The 22,668-nt window shown below is 44.7% G+C and overlaps 1 pseudogene across 1 annotated transcript; it reads right to left on the minus strand.

Moving 5' to 3' along the window:
* Positions 1 to 1,076: 1,076 nt before the first annotated feature.
* On the minus strand, positions 1,077 to 20,833 carry LOC311108098 (integrator complex subunit 7-like; annotated as a pseudogene). The gene is made up of 19 exons: positions 20,765 to 20,833; positions 18,068 to 18,198; positions 17,723 to 17,883; positions 17,070 to 17,195; positions 16,831 to 16,877; positions 16,198 to 16,442; positions 15,515 to 15,637; positions 15,191 to 15,308; positions 14,731 to 14,865; positions 14,273 to 14,370; positions 13,819 to 14,050; positions 12,651 to 12,749; positions 11,969 to 12,175; positions 11,410 to 11,556; positions 2,377 to 2,474; positions 2,204 to 2,272; positions 1,860 to 1,992; positions 1,526 to 1,622; positions 1,077 to 1,322 (listed from the first exon to the last, which is right to left on the minus strand). The product of its transcript is annotated as an integrator complex subunit 7-like (transcript).
* Between the last annotated feature and the right edge of the window lie 1,835 nt (positions 20,834 to 22,668).

Consider the following 22,668-nt stretch of genomic DNA (forward strand, 5'->3'; position numbering starts at 1 on the left):
TCTTTGTCCTCCAAACACGACGAGTTGAGTTTTTACCAAAAAGTTCTATTTTGGTTTCATCTGACCATATGACATTGTCCCAATCCTCTTCTGGATCATCCAAATGCACTCTAGCAAACTTCAGACGGGCCTGGACATGTACTGGCTTAAGCAGGGGGACACGTCTTGCACTGCAGGATTTGAGTCCCACAGTAATTGCTCCCACAGTTGATTTCTTCAAACCAAGCTGCTTACCTATTGCAGATTCAGTCTTCCCAGCCTGGTGCAGGTCTACAATTTTGTTTCTGGTGTCCTTTGACAGCTCTTTGGTCTTGGCCATAGTGGAGTTTGGAGTGTGACTGTTTGAGGTTGTGGACAGGTGTCTTTTATACTGATAACAAGTTCAAACAGGTGCCATTAATACAGGTAACGAGTGGAGGACAGAGGAGCCTCTTAAAGAAGAAGTTACAGGTCTGTGAGAGCCAGAAATCTTGCTTGTTTGTAGGTGACCAAATACTTATTTTCCACCATAATTTGCAAATAAATTCATTAAAAATCCTACAATGTGATTTTCTGGAGAAAAAAAATCTCAATTTGTCTGTCATAGTTGACGTGTACCTATGATGAAAATTACAGGCCTCTCTCATCTTTTTAAGTGGGATAACTTGCACAATTGGTGGCTGACTAAATACTTTTTCCCCCCACTGTAATGGCCATTTGTCCAACTGCCCCTACGTGACAACAATTAAACCACACTCGCACAGACTCACATTGCGGAGCTTCAATAAAATGTGGTCTTTAATAATTGGAAAATGTATGGAATTTTAGTAAACAGTCACCTGAAATTCTGCCAGACAAGCAACCTCCTGGGGGGCCTTAACTATAACGTTCCATAGCTTTGTCTCCCTTCCTCCATTCCGTGACCACTAACCTAAAATAAATGGATAGGTGAAAGCAATGATGAGTAGGTGAAAGCTCACCAAGCCGTTGCCTCTATTGCTTCACTCCAGTCATTTCAGAGAAGCGTTGACGAAGGGAAGGAAACAAACCAAGACTTTTGGGACAAGGCAATGGGTTAGAGGGGGTTTACTGGGGTATCACTGGAAGTGGGCGTATACACTACTCCTCTGGGGGGCCGGGGCCGGCTCGAGCCTAGCCTGCTGTGCCTGCTGCTGCTGTTGGTGGTAGCAGAGCTGCTGGGAGTAAAGGTCCTCCAAGGACTTGACCGACACAGTGGTTTTGGGCATGGTCTTCCACTCAATGCGCTCTCGTCCACCACGTTGTTGGTTGTTCTGCACTGGGATTGGCTAGGTCGGGGTCTGAGGTGATGGGGAGAGAGCAAGCTGGAAAAGCAAAAATGTACAATAAGTCTGGATCAATTTAATAAATAATTTCAATGCAAAATACCACTTCTAAAATGTTATTGCATATATGATACATACATTTTACAGCGTACTAAATACCAATGCATCAAACGGCTCCTAAAGCAAGAACTGAGCTAAAGTAGTGTATTCCCAATAGTATTTCCATTGCTTTAGTTAGTTACCTTAATACTGGTAGACTGGAGCTTCTGGAAGAAGTACCTCTGGAAGGACTGTGTGACATTAAGCAGAGATATGACCGCGTCACATAGACAACGTGTGCTACATAAACAAAAACAAATACATTAGCATTTTATCGTCCCATTCAATGACTAGCAGAAAGAAGCACCATTACAAGGTCATGTTCATTAGGGCAAGCAAGTGGAAATGTTTTGCAACTGAAAAATACAATTAGTGTTTATTATTGGACAAGTCCAGGCAGTGGTTCTCGCAGTATCAGTCCATATTCTTCTGATTGGTGCCTAATTAACAGAACCCTGAGCAGTTTGATGATCTCACCAGGTAAGAGACAGGAGGGTGCTTCCTGCTCAGGCCCTCCACTTTCTCCAGGATGTGGTTGAACACGGACATCATCTGCCTCTCGTACTCGCTCTCAGTCTGCACCGAGTCCAGGGTCCCATAGTCCAGGAAACTGGAAGGCAGAAACAGGGAGATATCCTATTTGCGTCATTAGAATTTTCATTAACATTTTTGTTCTGGTAGAATTCCGATCGATTATATCAGGGGAATATTAGGTAAGGCTTCTGGTGTGGTAAGGCTTCTGGTGTGGTATGGAAAATAATCCCCTAAATATTACACATCAATGAGTGAATAAGGTTGTTAGTCATATTAACAGTTCTTACCTAGCAGAATGTGGGTCAAGTATCAAAGCCTCAATGACATTGGACACCAGCAAGCAGCTCTGTTGTTGTCTGTGGCATTTAAAGACACGCAAGACAATTTTATATGGAAAGGGTTTTAACAATGGTTTTACTAATGATTTGAGGGTTGATGTCCGTGTTAACTTTAAGGATACAGTTCCACGTTACGGAGGGTGGCAGAGTCAGCGTCGAATGAGGATTGGTCAGCGTAGCTGGCAGCAAGGCTCCGGAACTCATCTATGGAAACACTCATCTGAATGGGAGAAAGAAAGGTCTTCATACTAAACAAAAATATAAATGCAACATGCAACAATTTCAACGATTTTACAGAGTTAAAGTACATATAAGGAAATAAGTCAATTGAAATAAATTCATTAGGCCCTAATCTATGGATTTCACATGACTGGGCAGGGGAGCAGCCATGGGTAGGCCCACCCATTTGGGAGCCAGGCCCACCCACTGGGAAGCCAGGCCCAGCCAATCAGAATTATTTTTTCCCCACAAAAGGGCTTTATTACGGACAGAAATACTCCTCAGTTTCATCAGCTGTCCGGGTGGTTGGTCTCAGACGATCCCACAGGTGAAGAAGCAGGATGTGGAGGTCCTGGGCTGGCGTGGTTACAGGTGGTCTGCGGTTGTGAGGCCGGTTGGACATACTGCCAAATTCTCTAAAACAACGTTTTATGATAGAGAAATTAACATTAAATTCTCTGGCAACAGGTCTGGGGAACATTCCTGCAGTCAGCATGCCAATTGCACGCTCCCTCAAAACTTGACACATCTGTGGCATTGTGTGTATGACAAAACTGCAAATTTTAGAGTTGCCTTTTATTGTCCCCAGCACAAGGTGCACCTGTGTAATGATCATGCTGTTTAATCATCCTCTTGATATGCCACACCTGTCAGGTGGATGGATTATCTTTGCAAAATGTAATTGCTCACTAACAGGGATGTAAACAAATTTGTGCACATAATTTGAGAGAAATAAGCTTTTTGTGCGTATGGAAAATGTCTGGGATCTTTTATTTCAGCTCATGAAACATGGGACCAACACTTTACATGTTGTTTTTATATTTTTGTTCAGTATATATATATACACACTACCGTTCAAAAGTTTGGGGTCACTTAGAAATGTCCTTGTTTTCCATGAAAACATACATGAAATGAGATTGAATAGGAAATATAGCAAAATTAATAGGAAATGTAGTCATTGTCAAGGTTAGAAATAATGATTTTTAATTTAAATAATAATTGTGTCCTTCAAACTTTGCTTTCGTCAAATAATCCTCCATTTGCAGCAATTACAGCCTTGCAGACCTTTGGCATTCTACAGTGAGGGAAAAAAGTATTTGATCCCCTGCTGATTTTGTATGTTTGCCCACTGACAAAGAAATGATCAGTCTATAATTTTAATGGTAGGTTTATTTGAACACTGAGAGACAGAATAACAACAAAAAAATCCAGAAAAACGCATGTAAAAAATGTTATAAATTGTTTTGCATTTTAATTAGGGAAATAAGTATTTGACCCCCTCTCAATCAGAAAGATTTCTGGCTCCCAGGTGTCTTTTATACAGGTAACGAGCTGAGATTAGGAGCACACTCTTAAAGGGAGTGCTCCTAATCTCAGTTTGTTACCTGTATAAAAGACACCTGTTCACAGAAGCAATCAATCAATCAGATTCCAAACTCTCCACCATGGCCAAGACCAAAGAGCTCTGTAAGGATGTCAGGGACAAGATTGTAGACCTACACAAGGCTGGAATGGGCTACAAGTGTCATGCGTCAGTGTGTAGCGGTAGGACGGAGTCAGGCGCAGGACACATAATTTAGTCAACGACGTACTTTACTTGTCACAAGTAAATAAACATATCTTCCACGCAGGGAAGAAAATACCGACTCACAATGTCAATGACAACAAAACAACAAACAATCACGCACAACACCATGAGAAAACCAGAGGGTAAAATAGGGAAACAAATTATCGTAATTGGAACCAGGTGTGTGCAATATAGACAAAACAAATAGAACACAGATCGGTGGCAGCTAGTACTCAGGTGACGACGAACGCCGAAGCCTGCCCGAGCAAGGAGGAGGAGCAGCCTCGGCTGAATTCGTGACAACAAGACCATCGCCAAGCAGCTTGATGATCATGTATAAAAGACACCTGTCCACAGAAGCAATCAATCAATCAGATTCCAAACTCTCCACCATGGCCAAGACCAAAGAGCTCTCCAAGGATGTCAGGGTCAAGATTGTAGACCTACACAAGGCTGGAATGGGCTACAAGACCATCGCCAAGCAGCTTGGTGAGAAGGTGACAACAGTTGGTGCGATTATTCACAAATGGAAGAAAGACAAAATAACTGTCAATCTCCCTCGGCCTGGGGCTCCATGCAAGATATCACCTCGTGGAGTTGCAATGATCATGAGAACAGTGAGGAATCAGCCCAGAACTACACGGGAGGATCTTGTCAATGATCTCAAGGCAGCTGGGACCATAGTAACCAAGAAAACAATTGGTAACACACTACGCCGTGAAGGACTGAAATCCTGCAGCGCCCGCAAGGTCCCCCTGCTCAAGAAAGCACATATACAGGCCCGTCTGAAGTTTGCCAATGAACATCTGAATGATTCAGAGGAGAACTGGGTGAAAGTGTTGTGGTCAAATGAGACCAAAATCGAGCTGTTTGGCATCAACTCAACTCGCTGTTTTTTGGAGGAGGAGGAATGCTGCCTATGACCCCAAGAACACCATCCCCATCGTCAAACATGGAGGTGGAAACATTATGCTTTGGGGGTGTTTTTCTGCTAAGGGGACAGGACAACTTCACCGCATCAAAGGGACGATGGACGGGGCCATGTACCGTCAAATCTTGGGTGAGAACCTCCTTCCCTCAGCCAGGGCATTGAAAATGGGTCGTGGATGGGTATTCCAGCATGACAATGACCCAAAACACACGTCCAAGGCAACAAAGTAGTGGCTCAAGAAGAAGCACATTAAGGTCCTGGAGTGGCCTAGCCAGTCTCCAGACCTTAATCCCATAGAAAATATGTGGAGGGAGCTGAAGGTTCGAGTTGCCAAACGTCAGCCTCGAAACCTTAATGACTTGGAGAAGATCTGCAAAGAGGAGTGGGACAAAATCCCTCCTGAGATGTGTGCAAACCTGGTGGCCAACTACAAGAAACGTCTGACCTCTGTGATTGCCAACAAGGGTTTTGCCACCAAGTACTAAGTCATGTTTTGCAGAGGGTCAAATACTTATTTCCCTCATTAAAATGCAAATCAATTTATAACATTTTTGACATGCGTTTTTCTGGATTTTGTTGTTGTTATTCGGTCTCTCACTGTTCAAATAAACCTACCATTAAAATTATAGACTGATCATGTCTTTGTCAGTGGGCAAACGTACAAAATCAGCAGGGGATCAAATACTTTTTTCCCTCACTGTAGTTGTCAATTTGTTGAGGTAATCTTAAGAGATATCACCCCATGCTTCCTGAAGCACCTCCCACAAATTGGATTGGCTTGATGGGCACTTCTTACGTACCATACGGTCAAGCTGCTCCCACAACAGCTCAATATGGTTGAGATCCGGTGACTGTGCTGGCCACTCCATTATAGACAGAATACCAGCTGACTGCTTCTTCCCTAAATAGTTATTGCATAGTTTGGAGCTGTTCTTTGGGTCATTGTAATGTTGTAGGAGGAAATTGGCTCCAATCAAGCACCGTCCACAGGGTATGGCATGGCGTTGCAAAATGGAGTGATAGCCTTCCTTCTTCAAGATCCCTTTTACCCTGTACAAATCTCCCATGTTACCACCACCAAAGCACCCCCAGACCATCACATTGCCTCCACCATGCTTGACAGATGGCATCAAGCACTCCTCCAGCATATTTTCATTTGGTCTGTGTCTCACAAATGTTCTTCTTTGTGATCCGAACACCTCAAACTTCAATTCGTCTGTCCATAACACTTTTTTCCAATCTTCCTCTGTCCAGTGTCTGTGTTATTTTGCCCATCTTAATCTTTTCTTTTTATTGGCCAGTCTGAGATATGGCTTTTTCTTTGCAACTCTGCCTAGAAGGTCAGCATCCCGGAGTCACCTCTTCACTGTTGACGTTGAGACTGGTGTTTTGCGGGTACTATTTAATGAAGCTGCCAGTTGAGGACCTGTGAGGTCTGTTTCTCAAACTAGACACTCTAATTTATTTGTCCTCTTGCTCAGTTGTGCACCAGGGGCTCCCACTCCTCTTTCTATTCTGGTTAGAGCCAGTTTGCGCTGTTCTGTGAAGGGAGTAGTACACAGCGTTGTACGAGATCTTCAGTTTCATGGCAATTTCTCACATGGAATAGCCTTCATTTCTCAGAACAAGAATAGACTGACAGCTGATGCTCCAGATACTCAACTAGTCTCAAGAAGGCCAGTTTTATTGCTTCTTTAATCAGCACAACAGTTTTAAGCTGTGATAACATAATTGCAAAAGAGTTCTCTAATGATCAATTAGCCTTTTAAAATAATAAACCTGGATTAGCAAACACAACATGCCATTGGAACACAGGACTGATGGTTGCTGATAATGTGCCTCTGTACGCCTATGTAGATATTCCATTAAAAATCAGCCGTTCCCAGCTACAATAGCCATTTACAACATTAACAATGTCTACACTGTATTTCTGATCAAGTTGATGTTATTTTAATGGACCAAAAAATTGCTTTTCTTTCGAAAACAAGGAAATTAATAAGTGACCCCAAACTTTTGAACAGTAGTGTGTATATATATATATATATATATATATATATATATATATATATATATATATATATATATATATACAGTACCAGTCAAAAGCTTGGACACACCTACTCATTCCAGCATTTTTCTTAATTTTTACTATTTTATACATTGTAGAATAATAGTGACATCAAAACTATGAAATAACACACATATGGAATCATGTTGTAACCAAAAAAGTGTTAAACAAATCAAAATATATGTTATATTTGAGATTCTTCAAAGTAGCCACCCTTTGCCTTGATGACAGCTTTGCACACTCTTGGCATTCTCTCAACCAGCTTCACCTGGAATGCTTTTTCAACAGTCTTGAATGAGTTCCCACATATGCTGAGCACTTGTTGGCTGCTTTTCCTTCACTCTGCGGTCCAACTCATCCCAAACCATCTCAATTGGGTTGAGGTCGGAGGATTGTGGAGGCCAGGTCATCTGATGCAGCACTCCATCACTCTCCTTCTTGGTCAAATAGCCCTTACACAGCCTGGAGGTGTGTTCGATCATTGTCCTGTTGAAAAACAAATGATAGTCCCACTAAGCCCACACCAGATGGGATGGCGTATCGCTGCAGAATGCTGTGGTAGCCATGCTGGTTAAGTGTGCCTTGAATTCTAAATAAATCACAGACAGTGTCACCAGCAAAGCACCCCCACACCTTTCCTGTGGCGGTCCTCATGAGAGCCAGTTTCATCATAGCGTTTGATGGTTTTTCCGACTGCACTTGAAGAAACTTTCAAAGTTCTTGACATTTTCCGTATTGACTGACCTTCATGTCTTAAAGTAATGATGGACTGTCGTTTCTCTTTGATTATTTGAGCTGTTCTTGCCATAATATGGACTTGGTCTTTTACCAAATAGGGCTATCTTCTGTATACCCTACCTTGTCACAACACAACTGATTGGCTCAAACGCATTAAGAAGGCACACCTGTTAATTGAAATGCATTCCAGGTGACTACCTCATGAAGCTGCTTGAGATAATGCCAAGAGTGTGCAAAGCTGTCATCAAGGCAAAGGGTGGCTATTTGAAGAATCTCAAATATAAAATATATTTTGATTTGTTTAACACTATTTTGTTTACTACATGATTCCGTATGTGTTATTTCATAGTTGTGATGTCTTCACTATTATTCTACAATGTAGAAAATAGTCAAAATAAAGAAGAACACTTGAATGAGTAGGTGTGTCTAAACTTTTGACTGGTAGTGTATACAGTTGAAGTCGGAAGTTTACATACACCTTAGCCAAATACATTTAAACTCAGTTTTTCACAATTCATGACATTTAATCCTAGTAAAAATTCCCTGTCTTAGGTCAGTTAGGATCACCACTTTATTTTAAGAATGTGAAATGTCAGAATAATAGTAGAGAGAATGATTTATTTCAGCTTTTATTTCTTTCATCACATTCCCAGTGGGTCAGAAGTTTACATACACTCAATTCGTATTTGGTAGCATTGCCTTTAAATTGTTTAACTTGGGTCAAATGTTTTGGGTAGCCTTCCACAAGCTTCGCACAATACGTTGGGTGAATTTTGGCCCATTCCTCCTGACAGAGCTGGTGTAACTGAGTCAGGTTTGTAGGCCTCCTTGCTCGCACACGCTTTTTCAGTTCTACCCACAAATGTTCTATAGGATTGAGTTCAGACCTTTGTGATGGCCACTCCAATACCTTGACTTTGTTGTCCTTAAGCCATTTTGCCACAACTTTGGAAGTCTGCTTGGGGTCATTGTCCATTTGGAAGACCCATTTGCGACCAAGGTTTAACTTCCTGACTGATGTCTTGAGATGTTGCTTCAATATATCCACATAATTTTCCTTCCTCATGATGCCATCTATTTTGTGAAGTGCACCAGTCCCTCCTGCAGCAAAGCACCCCCACAGCATGATGCTGCCACCCCCTTGCTTCACGGTTGTGATGGTGTTCTTTGGCTTGCAAGCAACCCCCTTTTTCCTCCAAACATAACAATGGTCATTATGGCCAAACAGTTCTATTTTTGTTTCATCAGACCAGAGGACATTTCTCCAAAAAGTACGATCTTTGTCCCCATGTGCAGTTGCAAACCGTAGTCTGGGTTTTTTATGGTGGTTTTGGAGCAGTGGCTTCTTCCTTGCTGAGTGGCCTTTCAGGTTATGTCGATATAGGACTCGTTTTATAGATACTTTTGTACCTGTTTCCTCCAGCATCTTCACAAGGTCCTTTGCTGTTGTTCTGGGATTTATTTGCACTTTTCGCACCAAAGTACGTTCATCTCTAGGAGACAGAACGCATCTCCTTCCTGAGCGGTATGACGGCTGCGTGGTCCCATGGTGTTTATACTTGCGTACTATTGTTTGTACAGATGAACGTGGTACATTCAGGCGTTTGGAAATTGCTCCCAAGGATGAACCAGACTTGTGGAGGTCTACAATTTTTTTTCTGAGGTCTTGGCTGATTTCTTTTGATTTTCCCATGATGTCAAGCAAAGAGGCACTGAGTTTGAAGGTAGGCCTTGAAATACATCCACAGGTACACCTCCAATTGACTCAAATGATGTCAATTAACCTATCAGAGGCTTCTAAAGCCATGACATCATTTTCTAGAATTTTCCAAGCTGTTTAAAGGCACAGTCAACTTAGTGTATGTAAACTTCTGACCCACTGGAATTGTGATACAGTGAATTATAAGTGAAATAATCTGTCTGTAAACAATTGTTGGAAAAATTACTTGTGTCATGCACAAAGTAGATGTCCTAACCGACTTGCCAAAACTATAGTTTGTTAACAAAAAAATGAAAAACGAGTTTTAATGACTCTAACCTAAGTGTATGTAAACTTCTGACTTCAACTGTATATGTATATATATATATATATATATATATATATATATATATATATATATACAGTGGGGGAAAAAAGTATTTAGTCAGCCACCAATTGTGCAAGTTCTCCCACTTAAAAAGATGAGAGAGGCCTGTAATTTTCATCATAGGTACACGTCAACTATGACAGACAAATTGAGAAAAAAAATCCAGAAAATCACAATGTAGGATTTTTAATGAATTTATTTGCAAATTATGGTGGAAAATAAGTATTTGGACACCTACAAACAAGCAAGATTTCTGGATCTCACAGACCTGTAACTTCTTCTTTAAGAGGCTCCTCTGTCCTCCACTCGTTACCTGTATTAATGGCACCTGTTTGAACTTGTTATCAGTATAAAAGACACCTGTCCACAACCTCAAACAGTCACACTCCAAACTTCACTATGGCCAAGACCAAAGAGCTGTCAAAGGACACCAGAAACAAAATTGTAGACCTGCACCAGGCTGGGAAGACTGAATCTGCAATAGGTAAGCAGCTTGGTTTGAAGAAATCAACTGTGGGAACAATTATTAGGAAATGGAAGACATACAAGACCACTGATAATCTCCCTCGATCTGGGGCTCCACGCAGGATCTCACCCTGTGGGGTCAAAATGATCACAAGAACGGTGAGCAAAAATCCCAGAACCACACGGGGGGACCTAGTGAATGACCTGCAGAGAGCTGGGACCAAAGTAACAAAGCCTACCATCAGTAGGCGGACAAAGAATGCTGAGTTGCATCCAAAGAACACCATACCTACTGTGAAGCATGGGGGTGGAAACATCATGCTTTGGGGCTGTTTTTCTGCAAAGGGACCAGGACGACTGATCCGTGTAAAGGAAAGAATGAATGGGGCCATGTATCGTGAGATTTTGAGTGAAAACCTCCTTCCATCAGCAAGGGCATTGAAGATGAAACGTGGCTGGGTCTTTCAGCATGACAATGATCCCAAACACACCGCCCGGGCAACGAAGGAGTGGCTTCGTAAGAAGCATTTCAAGGTCCTGGAGTGGTCTAGCCAGTCTCCAGATCTCAACCCCACAGAAAACCTTTGGAGGGAGTTGAAAGTCTGTGTTGCCCAGCGACAGCCCCAAAACATCACTGCTCTAGAGGAGATCTGCATGGAGGAATGGGCCAAAATACCAGCAACAGTGTGTGAAAACCTTGTGAAGACTTACAGAAAACGTTTGACCTGTGTCATTGCCAACAAAGGGTATATAACAAAGTATTGAGAAACTTTTGTTATTGACCAAATACTTATTTTCCACCATAATTTGCAAATAAATTCATTAAAAATCCTACAATGTGATTTTCTGGAGAAAAAAATTCTCATTATGTCTGTCATAGTTGACGTGTACCTATGATGAAAATTACAGGCCTCTCTCATCTTTTTAAGTGGGAGAACTTGCACAATTGGTGTCTGACTAAATACTTTTCCCCCCCACTGTATATATATATATGTATATGTACAACCTCCTTCTGCTGTATACTGACATTAGTGCCACCAGAAATTGAATTCAATGGTTTTGTGTCCCCTCCCCTGTAACTGCATGGCGATGCGTTCTCAGCGCTGAAGCTCGTTGCCCGAGACTGTTGCAGGTGCTGATGAGCTGGGACAGGGCCTGGAGTGTGTCGATGCGAAGCTTCACAAAGTCACATTGGAATGACAGCAGGCTTAGGGTCGTGCTGGCAGCCTGGAGGAGAAAGAGAGTTCACTTTCAATACTACATGGCTCATTCACTGGATAGTTCAGCAGACTGGAAAAGGACAGTTGAACTTCAGTATTACCTGGCTTAAGGCTAAAGACTACAGGACCTTAGAGTTTTACAGCACTACAAATCAATACAGCACGGTTGGAGTAAATTCAGTTTTCATTTAAATTCAGTCAAAGCAGAAAGTGAATTGAAAAATCCTCTTTAAAAAAGGGCAGTTTTCAACTCATGAATTTGAATTTCAATTCACTCCCTGAATGGACTGAATTGAAAACTACATTGACCGCAACCCTGCTGTATTGAACCCTACAATAGAGGCATGTCAGTTGATGCATGTCAGTTGATATCTAAATGGTGCCGTTGCCGTCCTATAAGCAGGTGGCCAGTCACTGACCGTGAGGGAGGCGATGCCTTTCTGGTAGGAGCCCAGGGCCTCGGCGATGGCCGTCATGGTGGCGCTGTAGTCTCCGTCCTCCAGGCCACTCAGACACTGCTCGCCCTGGGAGAACTCCTTCAGACTGTTGAGCCAGAAGTAGAAGTGCTCCGAGGCCACACGCGTCCGCAGGCTCTGGTCCAGCTCGCTGGAGAACTCAGGGCAACCCTACGGAGAACAGATGGCCAGACGAGACTTTATTGAGGCAGACAGAATAGACAGATCAGGACAGTAGAGTGGAAATACTGCTAGACTGATATCTAAGCTTTTTCTAAACCTTTCCAAATACTGTATTGAGCCAAGGCATCAGTATCAGTGACTAATGACTATAGACTACGTCTTGAATCCTAATTTGAGATCCGTGCATGTAACTTGAGTTTTCACGGAAGTCTGCCATTGACATCAATGCATAATTTATGCGAGTGTCAAGTTAAGCGTGCACATTTAGGATTCCATTTAGGATCTTCTCTATACATATCACAGTATAGGTTTTCCTATTTACTTTACCGAGTGAGGTAGACTACAAGCGTCACCTTGACTTCACTTTATTAGGTCATTTGACAGGGGCAATGGACATTAATCAACATTACTGTAAATGTGCCAGATTTAATGAGTCTTGACTTCCCGGTGACTAGAAACTCACCATGCGGTACACCGTCCAGCCGTTGGCCACGTTCTCCAGCTGCTGCTTGATCACCGTCTTCACCTCGGCTGACAGGGACGCCACAAACACCAGCGAGACCTGCGGGGAGCAGAGGGGGAGGAGATGACACATGCCAGATGTCAGTATCCAGTAAGTGGGATTCATGATTGGAGAACAGCTTTGGAAACAGCTTTAATAGACTTCACACACAGCATTTATCAGAGACCATTATGACATATGAGAGAGAATCAGTGTTCATTCCTTAGCCTCCTATTAACCCTTCACACTTTTGGGAATTGGCCTATATGGATAGGGCTAAATTGAAATGTTTCTTACAGAAGAAATATGAAAAGCGTATGCATAACCATGGTAGCAATTGAAAGGGGAACAGTTTGGAGATGGGGAAATTATTAGACCAAAGGTGAGGACACAACAGTTCACCTGACACAAGACTGAATCCAAACATTACTGTTGATTTTACGTGCATTTTACATTTACAGTACTTTTTGCCGCATTTGCTGGTAACAAAATGCTCTGGATACATTCAGTAACATGGTAAGAACGTTCCAGGAAAATGTGGGGTAGGTGCAACATAAGACAAAAAAATGACTAACTGGTGTCTCCAAGTGGCCACACACCTCTCCAAAATGTGCACAGTTCCTAAGCAATGTCAATGCACTTTTTTTTAGCTCTCCTAGCTGTGCCGTTGAGGAACTAGAGCAAGCACACTTGTAGTTGTTTTGTTTGGAACACATCCCTGTAATCTCACAATTACTGTTGTTGTTTATGGAATTTTCTTCACAGTAGACAAACATAGGATCATTCTGTTCAGAATAACCCAGGGTATGACGCCATGTCATCTTGTTACTGTACATCAACATAAGTTGACAATGTATATGACATGAGTTTTATGATATGGAAATGTGAAGTGCACATTTGGACTCACAGGTGTTTGGCTTGCTTGTATGACATCAAAGCAGTATTTATTATCATCCTCAACGTCTCATCTTTCAAAATATATAAAGTCATCTTAATTTACAGCATTTCCCTCACTCAGACAACAGAACGTGCAAAAGTTGGCCAATTTGCAATTTTTTCTAATTCAATTCACTACACCTTTACTTGTCCCCTTAGGGCAATAACAGTTAGGGTTTTGTGTATCTCTCACCAGGAGCTCCTGCAGCTTGTCGGTGAACGAGTGGCTGGCCACCCGGTAGAAGTCCACCAGATCCCCCAGCATTCCCTATCCCAGCACGGGCAGCTGGGTGACGATGGTCACCAGGGCGTGGCACATCAGCACGCGGGAGGGGTCGCGGCAGCTGGCACAGCAGGAACTCCACAGCCCATTGAATGAGGTGGGGGCGACTCTTCAGCAGCTGGACCAATGAGGTGAGAGCCATCTGGAGAGTGAGAGAGGGAAAGACTAAAATGACAAGTGCACAATTACAACAAATGTGTTATAACTGTTTATTACAGTTTTTTTTTTTTTTTTACTATCTATAAACTAACAGCTAATAAACTACAGAGTTTACATGGCACTTTACACGACTACCGAGGAGGCCAAGTATATTTTCCCCTCACTGTACGAGTACTGTATAGACATGGACCAGGGTGCTATCCAGCTTGAGCGTGGCCTGAGCTCTGGGGCTGTCGTCCTGACTGCAGAGCACCAGCATAGACTCCACCCCCATCACGGTGTCCTGCTCCAGCTGCATCATGTCTGGGGAGAGAAAGCAGGAAAAATGTGTTCATATAGATACCACTTTCATCCCTAAATAACACAGGCCAGGCAGCAACAACCATTACAAAAAATGTTTTCTTGGCAAAGAACAAAACACTGCAGTTAATGAAGTGGATGACTGTTACTTTACTATACTGTACTGGTCATCTGTGAAGGCCTGTGAAGACCTTGGAGTGCACCAAACCCATTTTAACATGAATTATTCCACTACTGGAAGTTTTTCTTAGGTAAGCTCTATTTTTGGATGGCTGTGAAGTGTGAAGACCTGTGATGGTCAGGTAGCTAATGAAAGACGAGTGACAGGAGATCTCCTCCCTCTAAGTGGTACCCTATAAACACCTTTCTCTGGACAGGAAATAGCGATGTTGGCGAGCACAGTGACTCCATGGGCAGCAACGGCCAGGTTGCTATAGTAACAACAATCCTGCGCCAGCTTAACCAGGTCAGTGAGCCGAGGAGGGGTGGAAGCACCACCTGAGGGGCAGAAAGAAGGAATGTTTTGGAATGTTTTGAACCCAACTTGAGTAATTGACTGAATGTTCCCAACATCACAAGGCCCCAAGGTGTGCTGATAAAGGATCAGTTTTGCCTTTTTAGATCATAATTAATTAGATTATATGGACAAGTTGGACCTGATACTAGATCAGCACTCCTACTCTGAGATGTTTTTTGAAAATGGGCTTCAAGTGGTGCGTTGTTAAACTTTTAAGGAAAAACACTGTTGTTGAATTTGTAGTAAATCGTTTTTTTAATATGATTTATATGAAAGTCAGTTTCAGAACTTTGCATTATACTGTATCTGTTCCAGGGTTGAAGTACTGTTTAATGGCGATGGTTCCGGAGAGGGTGGAGAGCACAGACAGCATGCCCAGCTTCAGGCTGTTGGAAGGGCTACTCAGGACACACTCACACAGGGTCTAAATACAGAGGAATCACAGATTATTTTCAAAGGTTCTGGTCATAAATTGCATTTTAAGGAAAATAAATGAACACAGTATCCCTCATAATGAACACAGTGAAAACATGGATTATCCTCATAATAACCAATGAAAGACAATTCACCACTCGCTGTTGGATTATGGAGGAGGGAATTTGCAAGTATGTGTGGGACATAAGACCCCACCTGAGTGTTTTCTCTGTTCCAGAGATGGGGGGCCTTTTTAGCCAGGAGCTTCAAGTCCTGGATGACCAGTCTCTTGACTGCTTTTCTGGGGTCCTCCTTCAGGTACTGGAGAAGGAGCTGTAACTGCAGATAGATAGAGAGGGAGAGAACAGACTATCCGTTAAACAATATTCAAAGCCTCCTACTAGTCTCACAGAAATTTATGCTCAGGAAAGAAGTTTAGATTTTCTAGCCTGGGTGGGTGCCACAGTATGTTGTCCACTTTTGCTAAACTATGCTGTCTAGGGACTTCAGCATTTCAGGTGCATATAAACAAGTCACTTGTCACTCAAATTCTGTACTGGGAGATCTGATTGTCTGATTGTTTTGAATGAGATGCACTCTGTCTGCTGTGGTGGTAGGTGTCATGCCAAATAGCATCCAGCTGCCAAAAACTGTCTGGGTTGCGTACCAATGGGATTATAATGTCCATTAGTGTCCGGGGAGAGACTATGAGGACTTTTCTGATCAGCATCCCATTGACAACCCGACTAGCCAAAATCTAAAACGGAGCCTTACCTTAATGCTAATCTTAACCAAACCCTTAACCCAAACTCTAACCTTAACCAATTCGAAAATGTCCTATCAGTTTACATGTCAGCCACGCCCCTTAGTTTCCCCCTAATGTCCGTTGCTATGGCTACCTGTTTGGGGATGTCGATGTGCGAGGAGGAGGCCAGCTGGGTGAAGGTGTGCAGGGTGACAATGACCATGGGGGTGGAGGGGTAGGAGGTGACCAGCTGTTGAAGCAGCTCCCAGCTGCTGGAGGCCAGGCTGCTGGAGGCCAGGCTGCTGGAGGCCAGGCTGCTGGAGGCCAGGCTGGCATTGTGATGCATGTGCAGCAGCATAGGGATTAGGTTCAGTTTCAGGTCCACCGGGGCGTCCAGACTTGGGGAGGAACAAGAGCATAGTGAAACATAGCACGCGCCAATGGGAGATCACCTGGGTCATGTTCAGTTGGCATGAAATGGATTTAAAAGCTCAGAAACCAGGATGTACTATCTGAACTTGTCCAATAACAAATGCTTGCATGTCTGCCTTTTTTCCTGTTGCAAAATGTTTTGCTACAGTGTGGCTTAATGAACCACGACCCTGGATGCTTCATCTAAAAATAAAATCACATAGCCTTTTCTTCTCTACAACAACACCTAAGGGACAATGAAGAATCCTTGAAAATGTGCTTGTTCAGTTGCTTGTATATAACTAAACCCCAATTCCTCAGAATGTAATGTGATTATGCACAAGATGTTCACATGATACTAAGGGCATTATGTTACCTTGAATCATTTCACTGATTTTGTTGCAAATCCCAGCTGCAAAGTCTCTGCAGCATGAAAGGGACAGAGAAAATAACATGTTCAATGAGTTCAATACATCCTTATTCTTCATTCCTGGATGGGGCATTGAACAAAAACAATTGTGTGAACAGTTTGCAAGGAAGTTGGCTATATTAAAATCCTGACAGATCGGCCAGACAACACAGCTACCACATTGAAACTTATCTCAAACCACTTACTTTGACTGCGCAGAGAAGCAGGCTGATGCAAAGATGGCCGCCTCTACTTCAGCGTTGTCGTGAGAGTCTAGACTTTGGTGAACGCTGTGATGGGCATTCTTCCTTTCAGGGATGATAGTGGCCAAACTGCCAAGCATCCTTTTTTTTTTTTTTTTTTTTGGTCATTTAGCAGACACTCTTATCCTGAGCAACTTACATGAGCAATTAGGGTTAAGTGCCTTGCTCAAGGGCACATCGACAGATTTTTCACCTAGTCGGCTCGGGGATTAGAACCAGCGACCTTTCGGTTACTGGCACGCTCTTAACCACTAAGCTACCTGCCGCCCCATCCTTAATAAAATAAAATCAGGACGAATCACACAGAGATTCAGAAATCATGTAAACGGAGATGATTGAGTCTTAAAAAAAGAAGTTTTGTCTTCTATGGTGTATGTATCCCATTTTCTTTTGGAATCAGTGAGGTTTCAAATTTTTTCATGCACTGACGATGTAGCCTTGCATTGCTCTTGAAATAGTTGTAGGTATGTAATATTTCTGAATCAATTGTCTGAGTTGTGAGACTAATGATGACCTTCATGCAAATCTGTAACACAGCTACTGTGTTGAATGTGGATTCAACCACCATCATAATAATCAAGCCCTAATGGAAAGACAAAGAGAGGAGCATGCCATGGAGAGTGATGGCTCTGGTCACAGGGTCATTGCTGTGGATGACAGAGAACACTTGACAAACTCGTCCACGTTGAGAATCTTCTCAAGGTGCTTCTCGCTCTGTTGAGTCACCTTCAACACACAGAGGCGCAGAAAGTTGTTCCTGAAAGAGGGGAGAGATGTTTATTTATTACAGTATAAGGACAATATGGTAAAATCTCACTCTGGTTAGCTGCCTTGAACGATTCTGAGGCAGAGGTTTATGCATTTTGATATTGATCAGTACTGCATTGTATTTAGGATTTTGCAGAGTAATGTTTTGTTTAAATGTCACAATCCTCTGTTTCCCAAGCCTGAAGGTGTCTGCCCATTTCAGGACGGCAGAGTTGATGAGGATGGGGAAAGGGAAAGGGTACTTCTGGAAAAGTTTGGGGAAGAGGACCACCGCTTCACATTGCCCGCCAAGCTTCCCAAACTGCTAACCTGTAATAAATGAAAGACAGTCAAACATTTAGATAATCTAAGCAGTGTACACATTGGGAACTTATAGACAACTTTGAGTTATCACATTTACATTTTACATTTACATCATTTAGCAGACGCTCTTATCCAGAGCGACTTACAAATTGGTGCATTCACCTTATAGCCAGTGGGATAACCACTTTACAATATGTATATATATATTTATTTATTTTTTGTGTTTTTTCTTTTTTTCTTTTTTTTGGGGTGGGGTAAGGGGGGGTAGAAGGATTACTTTATCCTATCCCAGGTATTCCTTAAAGAGGTGGGGTTTCAAGTGTTTCAAGAACTGTGCTTCCGCAGAGGTAGGGGGGCCAGCAGGCCAGAGGTGGATGAACGCAATGCCCTCGTTTGGGTGTAGGGACTGATCAGAGCCTGAAGGTACGGAGGTGCCGTTCCCCTCACAGCTCCGTAGGCAAGCACCATGGTCTTGTAGCAGATGCAAGCTTCAACTGGAAGCCAGTGGAGTGTGCGGAGGAGCGGGGTGACGTGAGAGAACTTGGGAAGGTTGAACACCAGACGGGCTGCGGCATTCTGGATGAGTTGTAGGGGTTTAATGGCACAGGCAGGGAGCCCAGCCAACAGCGAGTTGCAGTAATCCAGACGGGAGATGACAAGTGCCTGGATTAGGACCTGTGCCGCTTCCTGTGTAAGGCAGGGTCGTACTCTCAGAATGTTGTAGAACATGAACCTACAGGATCGGGTCACTGCCTTGATGTTAGCGGAGAATGACAGGGTGTTGTCCAGGGTCTCGCCAAGGCTCTTCGCACTCTGGGAGGAGGACACAACGGAGTTGTCAACCGTGATGGCGAGATCATGGAACTAGAAGTCCTTCCCCGGGAGGAAGAGCAGCTCCGTCTTGCCGAGGTTCAGCTTGAGGTGGTGATCCGTCATCCACACTGATATATCTGCCAGACATGCAGAGATGCGATTCGCCACCTGGTTATCAGAAGGGGGAAAGGAGTAGATTAGTTGTGTGTCGTCTGCGTAGCAATGATAGGAGAGGCCATGTGAGGATATGACAGAGCCAAGTGACTTGGTGTATAGCAAGAATAGGAGAGGGCCTAGAACTGAGCCCTGGGGGACACCAGTGGTGAGAGCACGTGGTGCGGAGACAGATTCTCGCCACGCCACTTGGTAGGAGCGACCGGTCAGGTAGGACGCAATCCAAGAGTGAGCCGCGCCGGAGATGCCCAGCTCGGAGAGGGTGGAGAGGAGGATCTGATGGTTCACAGTTGTCACGGATTCTGCCGAGGCTGCTCCTCCTCCTTGCTCGGGCAGGCTTCGGCGTTCGTCGTCCCCGGAGTACTAGCTACTGCCGATCGATGTTTCGGTGTTTGTCTTGTTCTGTCTTGAGTGGTTACACCTGTTGTCTATTATGTTTGATTGTAGATCCTATATTTACCCATGTCTCACGTTTGGTATTTGTGTGTTATTGTTTGTGTCTAGGCGGTATCGGCATTGCTTTTGTCGTATTACGTGTATTTAGTTTTTCCTCCCGGTTCGGAGGCTTTGTTTGTTCTTTACTATTAGTAAAGTACGTCTGCTAGTATCTCTGTGTCCTGCGCTTGACTTCACTCACCGCATACACGTCGCTCCTGACAGAATAACACACCAACATGGAGTCAGCAGGATCAGCGGTGCCAACGGGATCACTAGAGGAGCGCGTAATCCACCAAGACGCCATGATCCAGAAACTGGGCACCGCCATGCAAGAGGTGATGAATACCTTGAGCCGATGGGAGAGAGGAGGTTTGCCCACACCTCCAACAATACCACCACCATCAGCCATACCCATCGTTCCATCTCCGGAGTCCAGTGGGATTCGGCTCTCGCTCCCGAGGGCTTATGATGGCACCGCGGCCGGGTGTCAGGGTTTCCTGCTCCAAGTAGAACTCTACCTGGCAACCATCCACCCGGCGCCCTCGGTATACGAGAGCGTTTCCGCCCTCATCTCCTGTCTGTTCGGCAAGGCACTGGAGTGGGCCAACGCCGAGTGGAGGGTAATAGACGCCGCTACAGTCAGTTATGCGGACTTCTCCCGCCGCTTCAGGGCGGAGCGTCTGTTCCACCTCAGACAGGGGAAGAGGAGCGCGCAGGAATTCGCACTGGATTTCCGGACTCTGGCTGCCAATGCGGGATGGAATGAGAGGGCCCTCATCGACCACTATAGGTGCAGCCTAAGGGAGGACGTTCGCCGAGAGTTGGCCTGCAGGGACACCAACCTAAGTTTCGATCAGCTGGTGGACATGTCGATTCGTCTGGATACCCTATTGGCTACCCGCGGACGTCCGGAGCTGGGGCCGTCCATTCCATCCCCCAGCACCTCCGAGCCGAGCCCTATGGAGCTCGGGGGTGCTGGTGCTAGAGAGAAGAAGAGGGAGACCAGGAGAGAGGCCGTCCCCTGCACCAACTGTGGCCGCAGAGGACACACTGTGGTTCGGTGCTGGGGAGGGTCTCCCAGGGATCGAGGCAGCAGGCCACGCACTGATGAGTCATTCCAGGTGAGTAAGCGCCCAACTCACCCAGAGCTCTCTGTTGTACACATGTGTATCCAAGTTGTGTTTCCTGAGGTTTCTTCTCACTCCCAGCATAAGGCGCTAGTCGATTCAGGCGCAGCTGGGAATTTTTTTGATCGCAGTTTCTCGTATAAGTTAGGGATTCCCCTTATACCAGTTGATGTGCCCTTCCCCATCCATGGCCTAGACAGCCGCCCTTTGGGGTCGGGATTGATTAGGGAGGTCACAGCGCCACTTAAGATGAAGACGCAGGGGGGTCATGAGGAGATTATACAGTTGTATTTGATTGACTCTCCTGCGTTTCCCGTGGTGTTGGGGCTTCCCTGGTTAATATCTCATGACCCCAACATTTCATGGCAACAGAGGGCTCTCAGGGAATGGTCTGATCAGTGTGTCGGGCGGTGTATAGGTGTTTCCGTAGGGGCAACGACGGTGGAAAGTCCGAACCAAATGACCGCACTGCACATTCCTCCTGAGTATACAGATTTGGCAATCGTCTTCAGTAAGAAGAGGGCGACTCAATTACCACCTCATAGACATGGGGATTGTGCGATAGACCTCCAGGCAGGCGCTGCACTTCCGCGTAGTCATGTGTATCCTCTGTCTCAGGAGGAGACGGCGGCTATGGAGACATACGTCACCGAATCTCTGGGACAGGGATACATACGGCCATCCACTTCTCCTGCGTCCTCGAGTTTCTTTTTTGTGAAGAAGAAGGATGGGGGTTTGCGCCCGTGTATTGATTACCGTGGTCTCAATCAGATTACCATTAAATACAGTTATCCTCTCCCTCTGATTGCGAGTATGACGGAGTCATTACACGGGGCGCGATTCTTCACAAAATCTCAGGAGCGCTTACAACCTGCTGCGCATTAGGGAGGGAGATGAATGGACAACAGCATTTACTACCACCTCGGGCCACTATGAGTATCTCGTCATGCCATACGGGTTAATGAATGCTCCTTCAGTCTTCCAATCATTTGTGGACGAGATTTTCCGGGTTTTGCATGGACAGGGTGTAGTGGTGTATATTGATGACATTCTAATATACTCTGCTACACGAGCCGAGCATGTGTCCCTGGTGCGTCGGGTGTTGGGTAGGCTGTTGGAGCATGACTTGTATGTGAAGGCGGAGAAATGCCTGTTTTTCCAGGAGTCCATCTCCTTCCTGGGACATCGGTTGTCCGCGTCAGGGGTGGAGATGGAGATTGACCGCATTTCAGCCGTGCGTAATTGGTAGACTCCCACCACGGTTAAGGAGGTGCAGCGGTTTTTGGGTTTTGCCAATTACTACCGGAGGTTTATCCGGGGTTTTGGACAGGTAGAAGCTCCCATCACCTCCTTGCTAAAGGGGGGCCCGGTGCGTTTGCAGTGGTCGGCTGAGGCGGACAGGGCGTTTAGACATCTGAAGGACCTGTTCACCTCGGTTCCGGTGCTGGCACATCCAGACCCTTCTTTGGCGTTCCAAGTTGAGGTGGATGCGTCCGAGGCGGGGATTGGTGCTGTACTGTCTCAACGCTTGGGCACGCCTCCTAAACTCCGTCCCTGTGCCTTTTATTCTAAGAAGCTTAGTCCGGCGGAACGCAATTATGACGTGGGGGACAGGGAGCTGCTAGCGGTGGTTCAAGCCCTGAAGGTGTGGAGGCATTGGCTTGAGGGGGCTAAACACCCTTTCCTCATTCTGACTGACCATCGTAACCTGGAGTACATCCGGGAAGCGAGGAGACTGAACCCTCGTCAGGCTAGGTGGGCCATGTTTCTTACCCGGTTTGTATTTAAGCTCACGTATATACCAGGGTCACAGAACGTGAAGGCAGACGCCCTGTCCCGGCGATATGACACAGAGGAGAGGTCCATTGAGCCCACTCCCATACTTCCGTAGTCTTGTCTAGTGGCACCGGTGGTGTGGG

The sequence above is a fragment of the Coregonus lavaretus genome, assembly GCF_964263955.1.
Source record: "Coregonus lavaretus genome assembly, chromosome: 33".
In the NCBI taxonomy this organism is placed as follows: Eukaryota; Metazoa; Chordata; class Actinopteri; order Salmoniformes; family Salmonidae; genus Coregonus; species Coregonus lavaretus.